At 38.5% G+C, this 25,777-nt stretch overlaps 1 protein-coding gene and 1 pseudogene across 12 annotated transcripts in view; one reads left to right on the forward strand and one right to left on the reverse strand.

Moving 5' to 3' along the window:
* Positions 1 to 2,542: 2,542 nt before the first annotated feature.
* On the reverse strand, positions 2,543 to 3,463 carry LOC744449 (large ribosomal subunit protein uL18-like; annotated as a pseudogene).
* Positions 3,464 to 4,917: 1,454 nt separating this feature from the next.
* The window catches only part of ZNF644 (zinc finger protein 644), a 113,184-nt gene continuing 92,324 nt past the window's right edge, over positions 4,918 to 25,777 (forward strand). For 2 of the 12 annotated variants that reach the window (XM_016922298.4, XM_054684884.2), the window contains exons 1-2: positions 5,067 to 5,367; positions 6,012 to 6,085. The gene's annotated coding sequence lies outside the window, so the exon portion shown is untranslated. Of the gene's footprint in view, positions 5,368 to 5,720; positions 6,086 to 25,777 lie in introns of those variants that run through there. The other 10 variants (XM_016922264.4, XM_016922299.4, XM_063799705.1 and 7 more) reach the window with 7 other exon arrangements.

Genomic DNA, 25,777 nt, shown 5'->3' on the forward strand with positions numbered 1-25,777 from the left:
CTCATCAAGCAAGTAAATTGGTGTTCCTAGCATCCTTCTCTACAGAGAGGGAATGTGCTGACCAGTCTGCTTAGGTATTCCATTATGATTGGCAGTCAAAAATTTTACTGTAAATTAATATATCAGCATTTGATTTACTTATTAATCTCTTACGCATTTCATCAATCTGCGCTTGATCAACTCTGGTTCAACTGATTCTCAACCTGCAAAGCTAAGAGCCAAACTCCAGAGGAAAATGATACCACAGCATTATCATCACTAGGTGAAGCACCAATTGAACAATGAGCTGATCTCTTTCTTTGTCAACTTTAACACGCAAGTTGCACATGCACATGAACATGCAACTTTTGATCCATTCCACCACAAAATATTTGAGAGCTGAGTGTGTTCTATTTACCTTCACATCCTCCAGGGGGCATGCATAATGATATGCTGAGTAGAATAGCAAATGTGTTTCTGAATATTAGATATAATTTTCATTAAATATGTGTATACTAAATCTATTTTGTACTATGTTTTATGAGCCTTTGTTTTTAACTGAGATTTGGAGAACTTTATTATCTATTCCTTATGTCCTCCATTCCCTGGTAAATTGAGAGTTGATTGTACCTTTTTGTCTAGCTCTTTCTTTGAAGTATAAAAGCACTGCATTCATTCAACAGTATTTATTGAATAGCTTCAAGGAACTGTCTTATTCATTTTTTTCTGACAGTGCCTAGTGCAGTACCTTGCATAGAGTAAACAATCAACGAATGTTGGTTGAACTGAACGGAATTATTTATCGCATACCTGCTATGTGTAAAGCTCTGTGCTCAGGTCAGCGTGGAACAAAAATAAATACAAAACTTGGTTTCTGTTTACATCATCTCTCTTTCTACTCCACACATCCTCCCTACCCCCACTCCAATGAACAAACATACTGAACTATTTGCAGTTCCACAAGAGTGACTTGCTTTACAGTTTTGGTATTAAGAGGTTGATCCAGAACTAGTGGGATACTGAGCAAAATCCAAACTTGATTTGACTTTATTACTAGTAGATTAATGTTTCATTTCTTTCTTTTTGCTTGGAATTATAAAGCATTGGAATGAGGAGAATTATTTGTTTTTATCCAAAACTGAACTGCATTTTCTTTTTGAGCAAGTCATTTGAGACCACAACTTACTTTTATTTATTTATTTATTTATTTATTTATTTATTTTTGAGACGCAGTCTTGCTCTGTCACCCAGGCTGGAGTACAGTGGCGCGATCTCGGCTCACTGCAAGCTCCGCCTCCCGGGTTCACGCCATTCTCCTGCCTCAGCCTCCCAAGTAGCTGGGACTACAGGCGTCCGCCACCACGCCCGGCTAATTTCTTGTATTTTTAGTAGAGACAGGGTTTCACCGTGTTAGCCAGGGTGGTCTCGATCTCCTGACCTCGTGATCTGCCCGCCTCGGCCTCCCAAAGTGCTGGGATTACAGGCATGAGCCACCGTGCCCGGCCACTTTATGTTTTTTATCAGGTAATTCCATTCACTGATAATCTGGTAATCACTAATAGATTCATACACTGTGTTAATATGGTCAGATTTTAACATATTAACAGTAGCCACATTATTAAAAAGTCAAAAAATAACATGCTGGTGAGGTTGCAGAGAAAAGAGAACACTAATATGCTGTTGGGAGTGTAAATTGGTTCAACTGTTGTGAAAAGCAGTGTGGCAATTTCTCAAAGAGTTGAAAACAGAACTACCATTTAACCCAGCAATCCTATTACTAGGTATATACCCAAAGGAATATAAATCATTCTACCATAAAGACACATTCATGTGTATGCTCACTGAAGTATCCCTCACAATAGCCAAGACTTGGAATTAACCTAAATGCCCATTAGTGGTAGACTGGATAAAGAAAATGTGGTATATATATACCATGGAATACTATGCAGCCATAAAAAGAATGAGATCATGTCCTTTGCAGGAACTTGGATGGAGCTGGAGGCCATTATTCTTAGCAAACTAATTCAGGAATAGAAAACCAAAGGCTGCATGTTCTCACTTATAAGTGGGAGCAAAATGATGAGAACACAGGGACACAAGGGAGGGAACAACACACACTAGGGCCCACCTGAGGGTGGATGGTGGGAGGAGGGAGAGGATCAGAAAAAAATAACTACTGGGTACTAGGCTAAGTACCTGAGTCATGAGATAATCTGTGCAAAACCCCAGTGACATGAGTTTACCTATATAGCAAACCTGCATATGTACTCCTGAACCTAAAATAAAAGTTTAAAAACAACAACAGCAACAAAAACCAGTAGCAGCATCTTGCTTTTTATTTCTTTAAAACATTTACCAGGTGTATTCATTGGAGCATCATTTTATTCACAATGTGTTATGAATTTTCTCCCAAACTGTTTTCCACATCTTGACTTTCATTCTCAACTGTGATTTCCTTAAATATTTTGGCACTGAGCCACATAACTTGTCTTTGGATTTTTTCAGTTGCCTGTATGTTTTTTTCTGTCCATAAGTTTATTGTCTTTATCTGAAAAATCCTCATAGAAAATTGTTTGGTTTAGCTCTCAGCAGCCTGCTCCTGAGCTCTGAGGAAGCTTGCCTTCTTTTGAGCTACCCAATCTTTCTTCTGAGCAAGGGACATTTTGGGTCGGTTCCACTTTTCTTTTTAACTTCTTTCTTGGGCTTCTTTTCACAGACTGGACTCTCTCGTATAGCAGCATGAGCTTTCTTACACATCTCTTCCATCATGTCTGGAGTTACACTGTTCTTCATGTATTGAGAGAACTGTTTCTTGTAATCATCTTCATCTTCTTCCATTAAGTAGCACATATAATCTGCAACATTGTGGCCCATGATGTGCTTCCTGTGTACTTCTGCATTAAATTTCTTGCTTTCAGAATCATAACCAGGGAATCATTTAGTACTGTGAGGGACAGACAAGCCTCCATGCACAGCTCCCTTCAGAGTGCCAAAAACTTTACTGCCAGTAGTAGTTCTGGCAAGGCCTGCATCCTAATTGCAGGTAAAGGCACCTGGCTGACCATCAATGCTTACCACATTGTAGTCATCGCCAGTTGCCTCCACTTGGCTTTCATAGATCTTGTCCATGTCAAACCTATTGAGAAGTCTGCGGTCCAGCCCCAGGTCAGTACAATACGCTGCAGCATAATTTGTCAGGTCAACCTTCACACCATATTTTGGCAGTTCGTGTACATATGCTGTGCAGACTATTATATCCCCCTCTATACATGCATAAGCAATCTGACAAATGATATCTCTGTTCCACGAACTATCATCCTGTATTTGGGTGTGTTGTATTCATTTTTATCCTGTATCACCAAGTGTTTCTGAGCATAGTAATCAGTTTTACCCTCTCGTCGTCTTCTAAATTTCACTTGATATCTCTTAAAGTAGGCCTTATTCTTAATAACTTTTACAAACCCCATCCTGCAGAACAGAGACCCACATCTGCGGCTAGACAGAGAACTCACATGTATTTTTTTTTCTTTTCGCATTACCTTATTCAAGCTGTCTGTCATTATATTTTCTGCCATTCATAGAAGCTTTTGAGATCCATTTTGTACAGCGTTTCATCAACTATTACTACTTCTACTATTATAATTACTATGATTACTTTTACTGCTATTATGACTTCCACAGTATTACACTTCAGTTGCTGAGTTCTAGTGTAAAAAACAGCTTCATTAGTGAGACAAGTTCCTGATCATGGCTGAGTTCTGAATGATTCTATTTGCTTGTGTGATTTGTCTGCACATTAGTCAGTGGTATACATTAATAACAGTTATTTTCTTAGTAACTGCTTTTACAGTGATATAATGTAAGAATTTCCATAGTGCATAATATTTTGTAGTAAGTCCAATAGTAAACTGAGAATGTCCAATTTTAATGGATTCTGCAAACGAAATGATCCAAAGGGCACCCCTCCCCCATTGACTGCAAATATATACGTATTTATATTTTATTGTTTACACATTTGTGTAAATGAAGACAGGAGATTTGCATTTTAAAGAGCCCAAAGAACTGTATGACTTCGAGAAAATCACCTTACTTCTCTTTGTCTCATTGGGTTACAATGAAATCGAGCAAGTTAGAACAATGCCTGGTACACAGTAAGCACTCAAAAGTGTTAGCTATTAAGTAATGAAGCAATTAATGTGTTTAGTCAAATATTTGTTGTTTGGAATCTACGTTTGCTGTTGCTGAAGGCATCATTCTATAGGAAAAAGAATGTTTCTCATTCTTGTCAAATAAATGCAGTTATGGTATATTCTTCCGAATGTCAATAACATCTTGAGGGTTTGACAGTAATGACAGCTGTACAACTAAGGAAAACTTTTTTATTTTTAAATTTTTAAATGAGTAAACAGAGGTTCAGAGAAGCCAAATAATTAAGGCGGGACCAGTAGATTTCTCAAGAACTCTTGGTTAATCTTAAACATGTTAGCAGTTTCTCGTTGGCTCAGTCGAAAACCAAAAGAATAGCCCACTCAGTGTTTCTCTGCCCCCAGGATCCTGTGGTGAAGTCTTGTTAAAAATGAAAATTTCCAGAACCCTCTCGGGACTGATTCTCTGAAGGGTTAACCAGCATCTCACATGCTTCTTATATAACTTTAATTCGTAGAACCACGACACTTTCAGTAATGCAGGGAGAGAGTATCCTCAGAGAGTCAAACTGGAGCAAACCTCGGCCACCTTTCAGGGCAGGCTGTCCGGGTAACTGAGATGTCACACTTGATGCTTTGCCTGGCCATCAAGCAACTCCCAACAATCTGCCCCCTTAAGATCCTAAAACCTTCCCTCTGCCATTACTCCACAGTTGTGATTGGCAAATATTGCTGTTTTCCTCAACAAGAGGAAAATAACAGAGATTTTTGCACGCTCGTGATCGTGGAACTCAAACCTGGGCCTGTTCCACCTTAAAGGGCCTAGGCATGCCTAGTGCTTGGGTCTTGCAGAGTTTGGGCACCACCATATTTGGAGCGTGCCTACTTTGGGGCGGGAACCTCCTTGGGAGTGATTAGGTCAGCGCTGGGGGAGGTGACCTTGTTTGGTTTCTGGCACCCGAGAACAGTGGTGCACTGTTTCCGCTGCCCCCGTTTGTCTAATTGGCCCAGACGCTCCACCAGCGCGAAGCTTCCCGGGAGCTCCTCGCTGGCCACCCCCGCGGCCCGCAGCCCGGCAGAGGCGGGAAAGCAGCGCGCCTGCGCCGTGGGAACCGGGGCTGGAGGCGAAAAGCGGGGAGCGGAGGGGGGCCGCTGGAGCCGAGTAGCGTACAGAGCGGCGTGTGACGCGGGGACGCCGCGCGCTCCCAACGTCGCCCCGGTTTGACGCACACGGCACCAAACTGTGAGTTTCAGGGGTTATTTGGTCAGATTCGCTGGGACCCGAGTGGGTTTCGGGCCTCTGGGCTGTGGCAGCGGCGGGACTGAGGGTGGCGGAAGAACTTGGGGGACCCGGCCTCCGGCTCTCGGGCCCGGGGAGCTACGCCCTAGGCTGGGTCCCAGCCATCCAAAAGGACGCATTTTGCCGCACAGGCTAAGATGGCGGCGGCGGCCGAGGAGGCGGAGTTGGTGCTACACAAGGAGCCCGGGCCCCGGGTTCGGGGAGGCGGCGGCCGCGGCGGTCGCTGGGGGCCACGGAGCCTGAGGTGAGCGGCGGCCGCCGCCGCGGGGCGGGACTCGGCGGGGGGATGGGGGGGGGGGCTTTCCGCTGCGGCGTCGGAGGATCCGGTAGCGGACACAAAGGGGCTGAGCTGGGCACTAGACTTGGGGGTTTTGTTTAGTCACATGAAGTCGAGCAGCCAGTGAGCAGTAGGGGGAAGGGGCCGAGATCAGGCGGCTTGGGGAGCCTGGCGGTCGCCATTGCAATGCACTGAGTAACGGGGCGGGCCGAGAGCAGTCACCAACCCCTCTCGTTGAGGCTGCTCGGTTGTGGCCAGAAACGCTGGCTCTGGCATTAACTGTCTACACCCCTCCCCTTATTTGGGACAGGACCGCATAGCCCTCTCCTCCCCCCGTCCTGCAAGATCTTATGCGGCTAGGTGCCTGGGAAGTAACAGCAAGAGGTAAATCGCTCGAAGTGTTTGGGTTGCCAGGGGCTTGGTGGGTGTCCAGCTAAAGCTTTTTGCCTCTCCAGGTCTGATTCTCTGGCCTTTGTGTCCCTGGGAAGTTACTCTGCCAGAGGAAAGCAGGTGTGCTCCACTTCTCCCGTGAACCTGAAGATGAGTTGTCCCAGACTCTTCTCAGTGATTGGAAACTTAGGTGGTGGAGCTAAAGGTTACTTGTTACGAGACTTCTACAGACAACTCTTGTTGGGATCCATCTATGGTTTAGCAACATTAGTGGAAAAGTTTTCTTGAATATTGACTTTGAATATAAAAACGTTTATATTTAGACTACAGATTTTGTGTGATCATCAAACTCAACGAGGGGATAAACATAATTGGGGGCGAATGATGGTTTTGTCTTGTTAATAATTTCAACAGAAGTATCACAACACCGCCGACTATCCTGTCCAGTCCTGACTAATTCCACGCTTGTTGCATCTGGATGGTAGATTTGTTTTAATTGTGTATTCCCTCCCTGCAGTAGTTTGCTTTAGTTGTAAACATTTTTTGGTCCCATGAGAAGGAAAACATTTCAAAAAATAGACAACTAAAGTTTCTCAAAGAAAGGAAACCTGGCTGTTTGCCTTCAGTGGCATGTGTAAGTATCTAGGGAACTTGATGGCAGTAATCTTGCATTTTGGTAGGCTTGCTAAGGAAAACCTTGTTTTTATAATAAGGCTGTAATCTAGCCTAGACATTTTAATTGGTGAAGCATAAAGCTTGATTAGTATTAATGCAGTGGTATGTATTGCTTTTAAAAGTCTTACAATTTCTAACAAATTAAAGTTATACTGCAATTATATCATACTTTGTGTTGGTATTAACTCATGAAGTACAAAATTTTGAAACACCTAATGTTTTGTGTTGGCAATTAACAGAATTCCTTGGTTGGAGGGATATTTAAACACATTAGATCACTGTGTAGATCTCTGTGTTCAAACTGAAATTTGAATTTTTCAACATTAGTTAACTTTCATTTCCTTGTTCTTTTCAGATATATATTTTCTCTTTTTTTAGCTTCTAATACAGAACAGTCTTGTATTAATGAATAGGAAATGCATTAACATTAGCAAATGTATTCCTGGATCATAAAGTTTTACAGTGGAAGAAATATCAAAGAACAACTGCTCTTACCCTCCTCTTTTACAATATATTGAGGACCAGAGATGATTAAGTTAGTGGCATAATGGAAAATTGCCTTTCAGCCTCTACCCATTGCTGTTTGTATTTGTCATATTGCTGGGATGAGAAGGTGAATATCTACAACTAATGGTTAAAAAAACAAGGGAATGTTATTGAGAATACTTGTTAATTAAATATTGTTAGGTTCATGAGAACTTCTGTGACAATAAGTTAAAAACTTTCATATTGGCCTGGCACGGTGGCTCACGCCTGTAATCCCAGCACTTTGGGAGGCTGAGGCGAGCAGATCACGAGGTTAAGAGATCGAGACCATCCTGGCTAACATGGTGAAACCCCGTCTCTACTAAAAATGTAAAAATTTCCTGGGCGTGGTGGTGCCTATAGTCCCAGCTACTCGGGAGGCTGAGGCAGGAGAATCACTTGAACCCGGAAGGCAGAGGTTGCAGTGAGCTGAGATCGTGCCACTGCACTCCAGTCTGGTGACCCAGCGAGACTACATCTCAAAACAAAAAAACAAAAAAACTTTCATATTCTGTGGTAACTTGGTTTTTAAAGTGACTTTCAGTGAAACAAAATCAGGTACAAAATACAGAAATATCAGATAGTTTCAGAGCAATGTTGCTTTTGAATTTTAAGGTTTTCCAAATGCAGTCTTGACCCAGAAATTGAAAAATTAAAAAACAACAACCAGGGACTTGATAAATTTCTTTGAAAGTTTGAAATAACTGCTGTTATTGCCAGTTACTATGTAGGAAAAGAAATGAGATCAATGCTGAAAATAATGGTGTCTTTCATTTTGTAATAGTGTTTTGGTTGGATAAACGAATGTGCCACTCAGAATGTTCCCTTTCTTTAAAACAACTTTTTAAGACTACTACTTCTACTGAGTGGTACCTCTAAGGTCTGTTAGGAAATTGAACAAGTAGTGACAGTCATTTATGGTGGGACCCTATAGTGATCTTTAACTTCTTTGAATGTCAGATTTAGCAAAAAGTTAAATTGTTTTAAGGTTTTTAAAGTTTTTATGGGTCATATAAGGTGCTTTTAAATTACTGATTTTTGTAAGTTGATAAGCTGTTTTATAATTTTCAACATTATGTGAGTGGATTTACTTACACTTTCATTTTGTGAAAATTAGAGTCACTTTCAGGTTATTTGTAGTTATAAAGTGGTCTGTCACCTGCCAACCTTAAACATTTTCCAGTTTTAGTTTGTCATTCAAGTTATAAGAGTGTTTTGGTTGAATTGAGACTGTTAATGGGTAGCAGGAGGAGAAAAGAAAGTTTCAAAGAGAATAGAAGTGGTGGGATATCTGCAATCTAGAGAAAGGTCAGGTCCATTTTTTTTCTGTCATCCTAAATACTGTTTTTTAGTGTTACTTATTTAGACCATTTTCTCAAGATGTGATTCTGGAAGGAAAAGTGAATCTTATTCTTGGGAAGGCTTTTCAGTCAGGTCTTAAGACGATTGTAGCTTGCAGCAAATGGAGAAATTGGCATGTTGAGTTATCTAACCCTGATTTTATAGAGCACTTGTTTTAGCCATTTTTTAAACTGTTTTCTAAATGTTTTAAATTAGTAACCTTGTAAAATAAAACGAGAATGAAGAGTGGATACTGTAATACTATGGATACATATTCAAATGAGCTTTTATTTACACTTATTAATCTTTCTGGTAGAGACAATGTCTATTTCGTATATGGAGAATCTGTAAATATTGAGTAAAGTTGTCAGGTATAGCATTAACTGAAGCAGTTCTAGAAGTGGTGTTTTTGATTCAGGTTTATTAGAGGGAAATAAATAGCTGCTGTTAATAGTGCAAGCTGTTCACACCACTGAGTTTTGGGAGATTTGAGAATCATGGAACTGATGCTAGCACTAGCTCACCCTGCTGGTTGGCTAAAAGATTTCTCCTCTTCCCGTTAAGAAACAAACATGAAGATCACAGGAGACCCAGAGGGTAGTAAGACTCTAAATTAAATTCTATCTTTCTTCAGGGAGAGGAAGTTTCCATGAAAAAGGTGTTTTCTTGTCTCTAAGGCCTTAGTTGCTGCATTATAATTTTTTTTGCAGATCTGCCAAGTTGAACCATGGAGTTACTATCCTTTCTTTTTCTTTCTTTTTGGTTGGGGGACGGAGTCTCGGTCTGTTTCCCAGGCGCGGGTGCAGTGGTGCAATCTTGGCTCACTGCAACCTCCGCCTCTCAGGTTCAAGTGATTCTCCTGTCTCAGCCTCTCAAGTAGCTGGGATTACGGGCGCCGGCCACCACACCTGGCTAATGTTTGTATTTTTAGTAGAGATGGGGTTTCATCATGTTGGCCAGGCTGGTCTCGAACTCCTGACCTCAGGTGATTCACCCGCCTTGGCCTCCCAAAGTGCTGGGATTACAGGCGTGAGCCACCGCACCTGGCAGGAGTTACTATCCTTTTTGAACTTCCTGGGAACTCTTATGTGATTATGGAAAGTTAGTATATTTTTATTCTTTTACTTTCAAGATAAGAAATCCTTTGACAATTGAGAGATGTTAGGAAGAAAAACAGCCCTGTGAGAGTACCTTTCCAGGAGGAAAAAAGCAGAGGATTTCAAGAGTAAGAGGAGGAGGAGCCTGCCAGGGCAGAAGTAGCAGCAGTGCACACTTCTCTTGGTTGGGAGAAAGTGAGACTGGATTAAGATTAGCGTTTCTGAGAGATTTTCTTTCCCCTCTCCTACTAATCTTGGCCCTACCTCTTCTGTCTGCTAGCTGTGGTCTTCCCATTTCATTTGGAATCCTTTGAACTGAGATTTTGTAAGTAAAAATAAAGATAAAATGATTTGTTCCTTGAAACTTAATTCTGTTAGCCTAGATTTTGGTAGAATTGAAGCTGGGTTAGAGTGATGAAGGCAGATTTTATGTGTTAATCCTTTTGGTATGTATATCTTTTTTTTAAGTTGAAAATACAGCTTTTAAAAGAGTTTATATAGGCCGGGTGTGGAGGCTCACACCTGTAATCCCAGCACTTTGGGAGGCCGAGGTGGGTGGATCACTTGAGGTCAGGAGTTTGAGACCAGCCTGGTCAACATGATGAAACCCTGTCTCTACCAAAAATACAAAAATTAGCTGGGCATGGTGGTACGTGCCTGTAGTCCCAGCTACTTGGGAGGCCGAGGCAGGAGAATCACTTGAACCCAGGAGGCAGAGGCTTCAGTGAGCAGAGATGCCGTGCCACTGCACTCTAGCCTGGGTGACAGAGTGAGACCCTGTCTCAAACAAAAAAGACTTTGTACAAACTCTAGAAACATAAGTATATTTTGAGCCAAATAGACAACTGAAAATTAAAAATACCTAATAAAATGTTGATTAAAATTCTTTACACTTTACAAAGCATGTTTACCTGTAGTCTATCAATTATTTTATCTAATTTTTTGAAAAGATTAATATTTTACTTAAAAGTATCTCTTTCATTAGTTTCTTGAGGAAGATATTAAATACAGTCATGTGCAGCATAATGATGTTCTTTGGTCAATAGTGGACTGCATTTACGATGGTGGTCCCATAAGATTATAATACTGTATTTTTACTGTATTTTATGTTCTATGTTTAGATACACAAATACTAAACAGTTATGTTACAATTTTGTGTGGTATTCAGTACAATAACATGCTTTACAGGAGCATGTTGTAGCCTAGGAACAATAGGCTATACCAAGTAGCCTAGGTGTGTAAGTAGGCTCTACCATCTAGGTTTGTTTGAGTACACTTTGTGATGTTTGCACAGTGACCAAATTGCCTAAGAATGCATCTCTCAGAATGTACATCCATGCTTAAGTGATGTATGACTGTAAAACTAGTACTTTCAGAGCACCATTTATTGGGGAGGAGAGGGGTAATTCCCAATTTATTGTTGGTTTGTGAAAGTGGGTAAAAGGCTTCACAGAGTTGGAATTAATTGCCTTTTGTTTACTACTGACTCACCAAATACTTTACACACAGACACACACACACAGAATCACAATTGCAATTGTAATTATGCATATATAAAGAGGCAGGATATGATAAAGTTTAAAAGTGTAAGCCTTGAAGTAAAATTGACAGGGTTCAGATTTAGCTGTGTGAGCACTAGGCAAGTGGAATTAGTAATTACCATCTTCAAAGAGGTTTAGGGTTGATATTACATAATTCATGTAAAGTCCTTAGCTTTCTGGCATACAATGCTGAGTAAAGTAAGTGTTACCTGTTAGAGTAATAATAGTTATTATTACCATTGTTTAATTATTCTTTCTACTTTAACTTGAGATTTTCACCTGTGAGTGATTTGCAGTTGTATACTTTTGCTAATGTCCCATTTTAAGCCATGCTGATAAAGACAAGGTTGTTATAGAGGAAGTGAGAGGTAGGCATCGAAGTGTGCCTTCTCTGATTCTAGCAGCAGAATCTTATAACCAGGTTAAATATTTCAGGAATGCATTCCCAGCACTGTCAGCAGATGAGTAGATACACTTGGGAATGAGTACATTTTAATGAAGTTATTTCCCAGCCAGTGCATTGGTTTGTCTTTGTTATAACATGCTGAATTTCTTCACTCTCCTTTCAATTTTTGACTGTGAGGCCATGTGGTGACCATTAGTAGAGAGAAGAAGGTGAGTGGCTATGCGTATTTGTAATGTACGTATAAACCCAAGATGAGAGTGAGGAGTGGCTGGTAGGTAGCTAGATTGAGGAGGGTGGAATATAATCTTTTCATTGGATAGTCTGAGTTGGGAATTTCCCAAACAGCATTTCCTTTTGCTGTTTTCCTCTCCACACTTTGTTTTGTATATGTCTGTGCTGGTATGGTGTTAAAGTTATCAGTTCCCCCTCTTTAATTTTCTTTCTACCACCAACCTCCTCCTAGCACAAACACGGATTTTAAGCTTATAAGCAAATTTGTCAAAGACAGCTAGTAAAAATAATTTTAGGTTCATTTGAGGAGGGGTACTAGTATGAAATTGTAAGTTTTTCATTTATGCTTGAAAAATACAGCAATTTGGAAACTGAGGGAGGGGAAGTCACCCATAATCTTATTACCATTATATAATTATTAGTATTAAAGACAGATGACATTAATTAAGCGTCTACTATATTCTTTTAATAATCCTGTGATGTATATATTCCCACTTTACATGTGAGGAAACACATCCACTTAATAATGGAGTAGCCAAGTTTGAACCTAGGTATATCTTGAGAAGGTCTAGAGAGGAGACCTTTCTGTTCTACCTTCCTGTTCTTCTTACATATATATCCTTTTACCTAGTTGTTACACAATTTGTAAGTTTCATCTCCTAGTTTTAAAACTTAGCATTATAAAAACATTTTTCTCCCTCCCCTTATTTCAAGTGGTGTCGTATTGCTCTCATTGTCTATTCATACCACCATATAAAGGCTCTTTGTCTTGGCTGCTGGACATTGGTACAATGATGTTGACCAAAATGGATGCTGCCCTTTACTGAGTGACTAAGATGAAAAAAATCAGGCTTAATCAGAACGAATACTTTATGGGATTTGGATTGCTACAGGTTTAATCATGCTATCTATCCTTGCTGGTGGGACATTTGACTTAGAATTGTATATAAGTAAAATATAGATGACAAATTGTATAATTTATAGCTATCTGAAAACAACTTTTTTTTTATATTTGAACACTTTGAAATGCCTTACACTTCCTTGTTAAAAATCTTAAAGGGATATTAAAATCAAATGGCACTTAAAACTTATCTAGTTACTATTAGTAATTCCTAATATAATATTTAATTCATAAAAGAAAAAAGCTTAATGTTGAATTCTGGCACTCATCGGGAAGATGACATTATATGTTAAGAGATAATTTGTGGGGCATAGTAACTATAGTTAATATTGCATACTTGAAAGTTGCTAGGAGAGTACATTTTAAGTGTTCACACCACAAAATATAACTATGTGAGGTAATGCATGTGTTAATTAGCTAGATTTAACCATTGCATAATTTATATGTATTTCAAAATGTGTTGTACACCATAAATATATACAATTTGTATTTATCAGTTTAAGAAGAAGAAGAAGAAAAAGGTAATTTGTGGGCATTTATAAATAGATTGTATAGGTCAGCACTGCTCAATAGAAATATAAGTTGAGCCACAAATGCAATTTTAGATTTTCTATAGCCACATCAAAAAATAAAATAAATAGTTGAAATTTTATTAATGGATTTTTATTTAACCCAGTATCTAAATACTATTATTTCATCATATAAACATGATTGAACTATTTTACATTTTTTCTTTTTTTAACCATGTTAAGTCTTCAAAATCTGTTAGTATTACATACTTAAAGCACATCTCAATTCAGACTAGCCAGACTTCAGGTATTCAGTAGCCACATGAGGTTACTGTATTGGACAGTACAATTACAGACAGTAAGTCCTATGGTGTATAGGGAAAGAATAACATAGAAATTGAACTGAACCGTAAAGGATGGCTGAGAACAGAAAATGCTTGAGAAGAATATTCCCATAAAGAAGTGATAGGAATTAAAACAGCAAATACAGTTTGATACCAGGTAATAGAGTGGCTTGAATCCAGTTTAGGGAATGTGGGTTGGGGTGTGTGTGTGTGTGTGTGTGTGTGTGTGTGTGTGAGTGAGAGAGAGAGAGAGAGAGAGATTGGGAATATATATTGGAGGGTGCCTAATTCGTGTCTCATACATGAGCACTTGATAAATACTGAATTAACTGGGTGCATTGGCTCACGCCTGTAATCCCAGCACTATGGGAGGCTGAGGTGGGCAGATCGCCTGAGGTCAGGAGTTTGAGACCAGCTTGGCCAATATGATGAAATATCCCGTCTCTACTGAAAATACAAAAATTAGCCGGGCATGGTGGCGTGCACCTATAATGCCACCTACTTGGGAGGCTGAGGCAGGAGAATTGCTTAAACTTGAGAGGCGGAGGTTGCAGTAAGCCAAGATCATGCCACTGCATCCCCACCTGGGCGACAGAGTGAGACTCAGTCTCCAAAAAACAAAAGAAAAAAGATAAATATTGAATTAATATTTAGAGAGAATTAATATGACACTACAGAAAATGCTGGAAAAAACATCCTAACAAAGCCTTGTGGATCTTCAAAAGGGAAAGTGTTTCATTTAGGGAATATTGATGTTCTATGATTAATAATATGATGGAGATAAAGAAGGATGAGAATTGAGAAAAGGTTTTTAGATTTAGCTATTAATTGGTTACTTGTTTTTAAGTATTTTTTTTTAGGTATAACATACAGTGAAGTGCACAAATCTTAAGTACAACTCAGTGAATTTATACATATAAGTATACCTAGGTAACTCCCAGGTAGTGGGAGGTACTGGGTTACACCTGGGGAGAAGAGGATGTGAAAAAAGCACAGACATGAGAATTGTGGAATGCAAGCATTTTCCGTGATTAGAGCCTATTTTAAATGAAATACCCAGATAGAGATGTAGAATATTTTTCTTCACTGATTAAAGGTGCCTTGTGCTCCCTCCTATTAATTTCTCCCTACAGAAGTAACCACTATTTTAACCTCTAACCTCTATCACCATAAATTAGTTTTTGCTTGTTTCTTTTTCTTTTCCTTCCTTTTCTTTTCTTTTGAGACAGGGTCTCAGTCTGTCATCCTAGCTGGAGTGCATTGGCGCAATCTCAGCTCACTGCAGCCTTCACCTCCCAGGCTCAAGCGATCCTCCCACTTCAGCTTCCTGAGTACCTGGAACTACAGGTGCATGCCATCATGCCTGGCTGATTTTTTTTTTTTCTTTTGGTAGTAGAGATAGGGTTTTACCATGTTGCCCGGGCTGGAGTTTTTGTTTCTAAACTTCTTATGGCATATTTGTCCTCCCTCCCAAGGGTAGTGAGAATTGATGCTTGAATCCATCTCTCTTTTCTTCTGTCCTTGTTTGGTATTGTTATGAATTGGGAGGTAAATCAGGTGATATTTGGTACTATGGCCCTTTTTTTCCCCCCAGTGACAAAATCAGAGAGGTGCTTCTTAGTGTTCATTAATAGTAATCCTTTAGAGGTTAGTTTTATGACTTGATATTTTGTTTAGAATGCAGAGATTTGAATTTGCCTCCACCGATAACATAGTAGCCTGGCTTGCTGTCATTACAGTATTCTCTAGGCATATAGCCAGGAAGTAGGTGGAGGAAGTTGTGGATTGCCTCCTTATATAGATGGTTTTTGGAGCCTCTTTGATGGTAGCTTCCAGGCATTATGTCAGTTAGCTATTAGGCATTTTAGGTTGCTTATTAAGATATTTGGGTATTTCTGATTGTAATTTTAGAGGTAGGAATAAATAGGTGTACTTTTTTTATAGGTAGGCATCTACCTGTTCAACAGAAAAGTAGAATATAACTAGAATGTTACCTTATGGACAGTTGCTTACAAGTGTGAATGGTTAAAGCCCATGTAGGAGACTTTATAAATGGAAAACTGAAATAGAATTGTTGATCATGATTTTTACTTTTAGTGCTTGAATCAGTTTTTTTCCCCCAAATGGAATTAATAGTTGTAGCATTATTTTTCGTAAATACTGAGCAGTAGAAACCTTATTGTAGTATAGCAGTATTAAATTGGTGCTTTGCAGATAAAGAATTTTTTCTGAAATGGGTATTATAATAAAGTTGTTAAACGTATATAATAAAAAATATATCTTCACATTCTAGTATATCTGGTTTTGAAGAATGAATATGTAAATTGCGCAGAAATGGGTATGAAAAGACTTTCTCATTAACATTTGGATTGTGAATGCTCGAGTTTATAAATGAAAATATTTACTCTATATAAAGAAGTTTTGTCTTTTGGAATTTGTAATAAGTTCATTTAATATACTCTTGCTCCAGGGATTTCAGTATTTGTCTTGAAGAAATAATAAAATCTCACCTGTCAACTTTTCTTATTGTAGCTTTTGTGAAGTATAGAAGGCTAAAGCAAATTGGTTAAATTAGACATTGAAAAAAGTATATGATTATTATCTCCAAAATATTAAAACTTTACACATAACAGCTTTTGGGGGCTAGATTTAGAAAATCACTAACATAAAACAATTAGAATGTTCTTATAGTTTTCAGAACTGACTATGTAGAAAAAAATACACTCAAGTTTGTGTTCTATGTTTACATGTTGTTTTGACAAAAATGAATGTTATGTTTGAATTTAGTTTTGGGAGATTTCAGTTTTTTTGTATTCAGAAAAGTCTTGTTTGTCTGGTTGTATTTCCCCCAATTTTCATAACTTTTATTTAACTGGGTTAGTTGTCATACAAAATTCAGCTAATGCTCCACTAGGGGTAGGGTTGCATATACATAGAGCACAGGATATGGCTTCTACTCCAAAGAGCTCATGATCTAAGATATAGCTTGAAGAGTACTTAACTATGAAACATTTAAATTACTGAGCTGACAAAATAAAATGAATGATCTGTAATAAGATTAATAAAGCTTTTTGACAAAAATAATTTTTTACCTAGATTTTGAAGAAGTGGTGTGTATAGGTTGGTGGAAAGGGAAGGAGATAACAGCTAGGGGGAAGAGCATGTTAAAAAAGCACAGATATTTTGGGATGCTGAGGCACGTGGAGCACCTGAGGTCAGGAGTTTGAGACCAGCCTCGCCAACATGGTGAAACCCAGTCTTTACTAAAAATACAAAAAAAAAAAAAAAAAAAATTAGCCAAGCGTGATGGTGGGTGCCTGCAATCCCAGCTATTCGGGAAGCTGAGGCAGGAGTATCACTTGAACCTGGGAGGTAGAAGTTGTGGTGAGCTGAGATTGTGCCACTGCACTCAGCCTAGGCAACAGAGTGAGACTGCGTCTCAGAAAAAAAAAAAAAAAAAAAAAAAAAAAAGGCACAGACATGAGAATTGTGGAATGCAAGCGTTTTCCTTGGTTAGAGTCTATTTTAAATGCATATAATAAAAAGTAATAAGATTGTGGCATGAGCTGGAGGGATCTAAAGAAGTTTGGATTAGAAATTGGAAATAAGGAGTTCTACTGAAGATCCTTGAATAGAATTACATGAAGACATATGATTAGCAGCCAGATACAGCGTGATTGGAGGGAGATTGAAGTGAGGAAGGCCAGTTGGTGATTATTATCTTTGTGAGTGGGAAGGGTATATTAAGAGTAAGGATGCATAGTTTTAAATAAGTCAAATCAAATATTGTGGCTCCTCAGTTTGTAGTGCAGAGCTAAAATAAGAATGAAAGAATTTTACTATCTTCTGGTATTCAAAATAAATGGAGATAGAGTTTGCATATGACTTACTAGCACTAATTGAGGTATGCCTTTTTCTTAAAAAAACTGGCTTGGCCTTTTTTTTCTGTTAAGTTTACTTTGAAAACCAATAAAGTTATGCTATAATGGTGTTTTCCTAAGTAAAAAATATTTAAGGTAACTGGTAAGAAGAGCTTGTACTTGTATGCTGAATTTTGAGTTAAAATTCTGTATTTTAGCCATGGCTTAAGAGACATTATAATTTGTATTGGAGCTGGCAGGAAAACAGGAAATAATAAAAATTAACAATGTGGACTACATATTTATATTTGTTTTTAAATAGATACTTGTTTTAAAATTTAGGAACATTTGGGAATACTCTGTTTTTATAGGAAAATAATGTTCTTAAAATGTAGAGTTTTTAATAATTCCTAAATTGAGTGTACATTGTTTTATTATGGGTAAAGGTCATTTTTAAAATAGAAGAATTAGAAAAACAGGAAAAATAGAAGTAATACAGTTTTTTAAATCCTCTTTTTTTTTTTTAAGAGTTAGGAAATAGAACAGAAGCTTGGGAACTAATAGTTTTAGAGTTTTAAGATACCACGTTTTAGTATAACATTTACATTTTAAACATTCTCACAGTTAATATAGGCTTAACTTGGAAATATTAAGCTTTTAGGATTTAGTATGTAGTAGTTCTCTGCTGGCACTAAGTCTTTCCCCTTCGCTCCTTTCCAACAGGTATTGCCCAAGCTCTCATAAGCCGTTCTTTTTTTTTCTATTATGATTATTATTTTGTAGAGATGGGGTCGCACTTTGTTGCCCAGGCTGGTCTTGAACTCTTGGGCTCAAGCAGTCCTTTTGGCCTCCCAAAGTGCTGTGATTACAGGTGTGAGCTGCTGAGACCAGCCTTTTCTTTTAATTCTGATGGTCAGTACTGATGAAGTCCTTTCCAGCTTTGGGTACACAGCCTTCTGTTATTCCTGCTGTCAATTTTTTGTCTTTCTACTGTGCTTTTCAACTTTGGTTATTCATGTATCACCTTCATCTGCGCAATTATTACCATTTAACTGCAGCAAGTAAAGACGTTAATAGTGAGGTTTTTGGGAATGTGGTAAAATCGGGAGGTATATTTGACTTTGTCCAAGTTATCTGATGAGGCAGATCAGCTAAAGCAAAATACAGTGGGTTGCTCCCTACTATCACTGGGACCTAGAGATTTCATCTACATCTCTGAAAAATGGGGTTTCTGTATGATAGTATGGGTGAGAAGGAATGACAGCAGAACTATCAACTGTTTTCTGATTATCCTGATGAACTAGTGGTATAGGAAGCTTTTCTGAAAACGCTGCTCTGAATTGCTTGCTTAAGTAGTTGCTTTTTTATTCCTGTGTATGGCTCCAGAGTTCTTGGGAATAGCCCTACCTCCATTTGTTTGTAGATGAGAGAAAGCTGAACCTTCTGCTGTCAGTGGAGAAGGCCTAGAATTAGTCTAGAACTGGTGCTATAGGGCCCTGGAATGCTTCAGGAATTGGTGGCTGCAGGGACCTCTGAAGGAATTGTCTAAAAGTCTGTATAACTAGTAAGCAACACTCATGGTTTCAGGAATGGATCTCTTGCCTCATCCAAGTTTTCTTCTTTGACATTCAACCTGAGGATCTCTGTACTTGAGAACAGTAGGCATAGTTCAGGGTAAGGGCATCATACTGGAAAACAGGGAGAATTAAATAAAAATCTGCATGTTGATCTGAGAGTTATTCCCAGTCTCTTTTTCCCTCCCAGTTCTGAGAATACTGGCTGACAAGTTCTTGCCCCATCTAGCTGTGAGATTAAAAGATTCATCCTGTGACAGCAAACTGCTGAGATCAGGAAAAATATCTAACTGATAACAGATGTGGCCCAGATTGATAATCCTACAGTATGTCTACTCATTAAGACAGAATCCCTAGGCAACTTTTAAGTGCCTCAATCTTAAATATGAGATTAAGGATCACCAAACATTTGAGGATAACCTTAATATGAAAGAGAAGAGGGAAATGGAAATACTTCAAGAAGAAGACAAGTTTTTGTGAAAAGTTAACTGATTTCTTCAGAAGTAAAGGTATTGCATCTTTGAAACAAGAAAGGATGCTATGAAAAAGCAGTGCCCAGAAAACAAGAGCTTCTAGAAATTTAGAATATGAAACACTTCATAGAAGAGTTGGAAATTCAGAATATTAAATTCTTATTAGAGGATTGGAAGATAAAGTTGAGAAAACTCCCACGGAGGAGGACAAAAAGAGTTGTAAAGTGGGAGAAAATAAGAAAACTAGAGGATCACACTTGCATGCACGTTCAACATATGAAAAGTAAGAATTTGCTGGGCGCAGTGGCTCACGCCTGTAATCCCAGCACTTTGGGTGGTCGAGGTGGGCGGATCACCTGAGGTCAGGAATTCAAGAACAGCCTGGCCAACATGGTAAAACCCTGTCTCTGCTAAAATACAAAAATTAGCAGGGCATGTTGGTATGCACCCGTAATCCCAGCAAATCGCTTGAACCTGGGAGGTGGAGGTTGCAGTGAGCCGAGGTGGCACTACTGTGCTCCAGCCTGTGCAACAGAGCGAGACACTGTCTCAAAAAAAAAAAAAAAAAAAAAGGGAGAAAATGGAAGAAATTAAGAATAATTGAACAAGAAATGTGAATTTCCACAGTGAAAGGGCTCATGAATGCTCAACATGGTGACTGAAAAAAAGAACCACATCAAGATACATCATGGTGAAATTTCAGACACCAGAAATAAAGGGAAGATCAAGAAAGCTTTCAGGAATGGAGCACAAAGAAGGGATTAGAAATAGGTAGCATTGGAAAGTAATCAGTAATGGAATAATACATTCAAAATCCTGAAGGAAAGTTATTTCCAAACTATTCATTCTATACCCTACCAAGCTATCAAGTGTGGGAGGAGGCTAAAAATATGGAACATGAGGTTGTTAGAATATTTACTTCAAAAGTACTATATCAGGAACTTACTAGAAGGCACAGGCTCCATCAAAGTGATGGGTTAACTAAAAAGAGGGGGGATCCAGAAAGTAGGATGCATTACAGGAGAAGAGTGAAGAGAATTTCTAGGATGATTATGAAGGGAGATTCAAGGATAGGGCTGTACAGGAGGTCTGAAGAGTAATCAGTTCAGCTTGGGACAGGAGGTTGAAGGGATCTAGATGGCATGTCTTTAGAGAAAAAAAAGACTTTTTTGGTTTAATTCATAAGGGATATTTGTTGGTAGTTTTCTTGTGATAACTTTGTCAGATTTTGGTATGAGGGCAATATTGGCCTTATAGGAATGAGTTAGGAAGTGTTCCCTCCTATTTTTTGGAAGAGTTTGAGAAGGAATAGTGTTAATTATTGAAATGTTCCCCAGATTCCAGGGAAGCAGTCTGGTCATGGATTGTTTGTTTGTTTTTATGAGACAGAGTTTTGCTCTGTTGCCCAGGCTGGAGTGCAATGGCACAGTCTTGGCTCACTGCAGCCTCGAACTCCTGGGCTCAAATGATCTATCCTCCTGCCTCAGCCTCTGAAGTAGCTAGGACTACAGGTGCTGCCCGCCGTGGTTGGCTAGGTCCTGGGCTTTTCTTTGTGGGAAGTTCTCTCTACTTGTTTTAGGTCTATTCAGATTTCCTATGTCATCTTTAGTCAGTTTCAACAGTTTGGGTTTTTCTAGGAATTTGTCCATTTCATCTACACTATGTAATTTGTTGGCATACAGTTGCATAGTGTTCTTTTATAATCCTTTTTATTAATATAAGGTTGGTAGTAATGACTCCTTTTCCATTCCTCACTGTAGTGATCTAAATCTTTTCTTAGTTGAGCTAAAGGTTTGTCAATTTTGTTCTTTTCAAAGAACCAACTTTTGGGTTGATTGATTTTTTTTTCTCTACTGTTTTTCTGTTCTCTATTTCTGCTGTGTTCTTTATTTTTTTCTTTTGTCTGCTTTGAGTTTAGTTTGTCTTTTTCTAATTTCTTAGAAAATTAGGTTATGGATTTAAGATTTTTTTTAATATAGTCATATATAGCTATAAATTTCCCTGTAAGCATTGCGTTTACTTCATCCTGTAAGTTTTAGTATGTTGTGTTTTTGTTTTCATTTTTCTCAATATACTTTCTGATTTGCAATGCAATTTCTTTGGCTTACTGGTTACTTAGATGTTTGTTGCTTAATTTCCACATATTAACTTACCAATTTCCTTCTGGTATTGATTTCTAGTTTCATTCCATTGTGGTCAGAGAACGTACTCTCTATGATTTCTTTCCTTTAAAATTTATTGACACTTGTCTGATGGCCTAACACCTAGTACATACTAAAGAACATTCCTTACTCTGCTGTCATTAGGTGGAGTGTTCTGTAGAGTTTATAGTGTTCAAGTCTTCTATTTCCTTGATCTTCTATCTATACTATCCATTACTGAAAGTGAAGTATTAAGGTTTCTAACTATTATTTTTGAATTATATTCTGCCTTTCAATTCTGTCAGTTTCTACTTCATATATTTTGGGGTTCTCTTATTAGGTGTACACATGTTTATAAGTGGCATGTAATTTTGATGGATTGACCTTTTTATTGTTACAAAACATTCTCTGTAGTAACAATTTTTTGTCTTAATGTCTGTTGTTTCTGCTATGAGAATAGCTGCATCAACCCTCTTTTGGTTACTTTCTGCATGGTATAACTTTTTTTATCTTTTACTTTCAGTTTATTTGTATCTATTTAATCTCAAGTGTGTCTCTTATAGCCAGTTATAGTTGGATTATGTTTTTTTTTTTTTTAATTATACTTTAAGTTTTAGGGTACATGTGCACATTGTGCAGGTTAGTTACATATGTATACATGTGCCATGCTGGTGCGCTGCACCCACTAACTCGTCATCTAGCATTAGGTATATCTCCCAATGCTATCCCTCCCCCCTCCCCCCTCCCCACCACAGTCCCCAGAGTGTGATATCCCCCTTCCTGTGTCCATGTGATCTCATAGTTCAATTCCCACCTATGAGTGAGAATATGCGGTGTTTGGTTTTTTGTTCTTGCGATAGTTTACTGAGAATGATGGTTTCCAATTTCATCCATGTCCCTACAAAGGACATGAACTCATCATTTTTTATGGCTGCATAGTATTCCATGGTGTATATGTGCCACATTTTCTTAATCCAGTCTATCATTGTTGGACATTTGGGTTGGTTCCAAGTCTTTGCTATTGTGAATAATGCCGCAATAAACATACGTGTGCATGTGTCTTTATAGCAGCATGATTTATAGTCATTTGGGTATATACCCAGTAATGGGATGGCTGGGTCAAATGGTATTTCTAGTTCTAGATCCCTGAGGAATCGCCACACTGACTTCCACAATGGTTGAACTAGTTTACAGTCCCACCAACAGTGTAAAAGTGTTCCTATTTCTCCACATCCTCTCCAGCACCTGTTGTTTCCTGACTTTTTAATGATTGCCATTCTAACTGGTGTGAGATGATATCTCATAGTGGTTTTGATTTGCATTTCTCTGATGGCCAGTGATGATGAGCATTTTTTCATGTGTTTTTTGGCTGCATAAATGTCTTCTTTTGAGAAGTGTCTGTTCATGTCCTTTGCCCACTTTTTGATGGGGTTGTTTGTTTTTTTCTTGTAAATTTGTTTGAGTTCATTGTAGATTCTGGATATTAGCCCTTTGTCAGATGAGTAGGTTGCGAAAATTTTCTCCCATGTTGTAGGTTGCCTGTTCACTCTGATGGTAGTTTCTTTTGCTGTGCAGAAGCTCTTTAGTTTAATTAGATCCCATTTGTCAATTTTGGCTTTTGTTGCCGTTGCTTTTGGTGTTTTGGACATGAAGTCCTTGCCCACGCCTATGTCCTGAATGGTGATGCCTAGGTTTTCTTCTAGGGTTTTTATGGTTTTAGGTCTGACGTTTAAATCTTTAATCCATCTTGCATTGATTTTTGTATAAGGTGTAAGGAAGGGATCCAGTTTCAGCTTTCTACATATGGCTAGCCAGTTTTCCCAGCACCATTTATTAAATAGGGAATCCTTTCCCCATTGCTTGTTTTTCTCAGGTTTGTCAAAGATCAGATAGTTGTAGGTAAACGGCGTTATTTCTGAGGGCTCTGTTCTGTTCCATTGATCTATATCTCTGTTTTGGTACCAGTACCATGCTGTTTTGGTTACTGTAGCCTTGTAGTATAGTTTGAAGTCAGGTAGTGTGATGCCTCCAGCTTTGTTCTTTTGGCTTAGGATTGACTTGGCGATGCGGGCTCTTTTTTGGTTCCATATGAACTTTAAAGTAGTTTTTTCCAATTCTGTGAAGAAAGTCATTGGTAGCTTGATGGGGATGGCATTGAATCTGTAAATTACCTTGGGCAGTATGGCCATTTTCACGATATTGATTCTTCCTACCCATGAGCATGGAATGTTCTTCCATTTGTTTGTATCCTCTTTTATTTCCTTGAGCAGTGGTTTGTAGTTCTCCTTGAAGAGGTCCTTCACATCCCTTGTAAGTTGGATTCCTAGGTATTTTATTCTCTTTGAAGCAATTGTGAATGGGATTTCACTCATGATTTGGCTGTTTGTCTGTTGTTGGTGTATAGGAATGCTTGTGATTTTTGTACATTGATTTTGTATCCTGAGACTTTGCTGAAGTTGCTTATGAGCTTAAGGAGATTTTGGGCTGAGACAATGGGGTTTTCTAGATAAACAATCATGTCATCTGCAAACAGGGACAATTTGACTTCCTCTTTTCCTAATTGAATACCCCTTATTTCTTTCTCCTGCCTGATTGCCCTGGCCAGAACTTCCAACACTATGTTGAATAGGAGCGGTGAGAGAGGGCATCCCTGTCTTGTGCCAGTTTTCAAAGGGAATGCTTCCAGTTTTTGCCCATTCAGTATAATATTGGCTGTGGGTTTGTCATAGATAGCTCTTATTATTTTGAAATACGTCCCATCAATACCTAATTTATTGAGAATTTTTAGCATGAAGGGTTGTTGAATTTTGTCAAAGGCTTTTTCCGCATCTATTGAGATAATCATGTGGTTTTTGTCTTTGGCTCTGTTTATATGCTGGATTACATTTATTGATTTGCATATATTGAACCAGCCTTGCATCCCAGGGATGAAGCCCACTTCATCATGGTGGATAAGCTTTTTGATGTGCTGCTGGATTCGGTTTGCCAGTATTTTATTGAGGATTTTTGCATCAATGTTCATCAAGGATATTGGTCTAAAATTCTCTTTTTTGGTTGTGTCTCTGCCCGGCTTTGGTATCAGAATGATGCTGGCCTCATAAAATGAGTTAGGGAGGATTCCCTCTTTTTCTATTGATTGGAATAGTTTCAGAAGGAATCGTACCAGTTCCTCCTTGTACCTCTGGTAGAATTCAGCTGTGAATCCATCTGGTCCTGGACTCTTTTTGGTTGGTAAACTATTGATTATTGCCACAATTTCAGCTCCTGTTCTTGGTCTATTCAGAGATTCAACTTCTTCCTGGTTTAGTCTTGGGAGAGTGTATGTGTCGAGGAATGTATCCATTTCTTCTAGATTTTCTAGTTTATTTGCGTAGAGGTGTTTGTAGTATTCTCTGATGGTAGTTTATATTTCTGTGGGATCGGTGGTGATATCCCCTTTATCATTTTTTATTGCGTCTATTTGATTCTTCTCTCTTTTTTTCTTTATGAGTCTTGCTAGCGGTCTATCAATTTTGTTGATCCTTTCAAAAAACCAGCTCCTGGATTCATTGATTTTTCGGAGGGTTTTTTGTGTCTCTATTTCCTTCAGTTCTGCTCTGATTTTAGTTATTTCTTGCCTTCTGCTAGCTTTTGAATGTGTTTGCTCTTGCTTTTCTAGTTCTTTTAATTGTGATGTTAGGGTGTCAATTTTGGATCTTTCCTGCTTTCTCTTGTGGGCATTTAGTGCTATAAATTTCCCTCTACACACTGCTTTGAATGCGTCCCAGAGATTCTGGTATGTTGTGTCTTTGTTCTCGTTGGTTTCAAAGAACATCTTTATTTCTGCCTTCATTTCGTTATGTACCCAGTAGTCATTCAGGAGCAGGTTGTTCAGTTTCCATGTAGTTGAGCGGTTTTGAGTGAGATTCTTAATCCTGAGTTCTAGTTTGATTGCACTGTGGTCTGAGAGATAGTTTGTTATAATTTCTGTTCTTTTACATTTGCTGAGGAGAGCTTTACTTCCAAGTATGTGGTCAATTTTGGAATAGGTGTGGTGTGGTGCTGAAAAAAATGTATATTCTGTTGATT

The sequence above is a fragment of the Pan troglodytes genome, chromosome 1 (assembly GCF_028858775.2).
Source record: "Pan troglodytes isolate AG18354 chromosome 1, NHGRI_mPanTro3-v2.0_pri, whole genome shotgun sequence".
In the NCBI taxonomy this organism is placed as follows: domain Eukaryota; kingdom Metazoa; phylum Chordata; class Mammalia; order Primates; family Hominidae; genus Pan; species Pan troglodytes.